Source organism: Ochotona curzoniae, unplaced genomic scaffold (genome assembly GCF_017591425.1).
Source record: "Ochotona curzoniae isolate NIBS_2020 unplaced genomic scaffold, NIBS_Ocur_1.0 scaffold_4506, whole genome shotgun sequence".
NCBI classification, from domain to species: Eukaryota; Metazoa; Chordata; class Mammalia; order Lagomorpha; family Ochotonidae; genus Ochotona; species Ochotona curzoniae.
The window spans coordinates 6,807,829-6,808,853 of NW_024467119.1; the positions used below are offsets into that span (position 1 = coordinate 6,807,829).

At 46.6% G+C, this 1,025-nt stretch overlaps 1 pseudogene; it reads right to left on the bottom strand.

The window, feature by feature from the left end:
* Positions 1-276: 276 nt before the first annotated feature.
* Positions 277-674, bottom strand: LOC121147391 (annotated as a pseudogene).
* Between the last annotated feature and the right edge of the window lie 351 nt (positions 675-1,025).

Below are 1,025 nucleotides of genomic sequence, written 5' to 3' on the forward strand. Positions count from 1 at the left end.
TGGAAATGGAGCAGCTGGGATTTGAACCAGTGCCTGTATGGGATGTGAGCATCTCAGTGGCTTTACCTGCTATGCTACAAGTGATGACCTTTCCTTATAAAGTCTCCTACAGCCAACCCCATCCTCATGATCCTCAGATTCATGTCCTCTCAGAGCTTAGGACTTCCATATGTCAATTTGGGAGGAAGACACCATTTCTTCTCCCTTTGTACCCCTTTTTCCTTTTTGCAATTTTTGAGGTTTTATTTAAATAAATAAAATGTGCACCCAAGCTGGCTATTCATTTTCTTTGCTGCACAGCCTGGAGTTGGCATCGGTGATTCGGATGGCCAGCTGGGCTGCTCTTTCCCGAGGGCTTTGTGGTTCCTGGAGGAGACCTGGTGAGCCATGTACGCACAGTAAGATTTGCTGTGTGTGAGCAGCACCTCCAGCCGTGGGCGTTGTGCACAGGAACTTGCGGAAGCCACTGGGCAGCACATACTTGGTCTTCTTGTTGCCATAGTAACCAATGTTGGGCATCAGGCCCTTGGACCTCTCCCCGACCCTGTTATCAATGCCCCCAGGGCTTCCACCAGTTCCAGTTGACCTTGACATAGCCGTTGGTGATGTCGCATGAACTTCTTGTTCCTCTTCTTGACCATCTTGGGCTTCACCAGGGATCTGAGGGTGGCCATGATGCCTTGGGAAAGCAGAGGAGCCACAGGTTAACCCACACTCCCTGTGCTCCGGCTCAGAGTACACACATTGTTGCAGAGTGTCTTCCAGTCACTGGCCGGGGGCAAAATGGGCCTGGAATGGGCGGCTCTGCAGCTTCATGCATCCTTCCCCCAAACATGATCTGGGGAAGAAATAAACCTTGAAAAAAAAGAAAAGACACAATTCTAGGCATCCCACTATTTCTCCTATAAATTCCTTGGTATGTATCTTTTCAAAAAAATGCCTCTTAAAATTGCAATTACATTAATACACCTACATATTAATAAAAAGTTTGTTAATTTATAATCGTTACTTATAATTCCAATTTT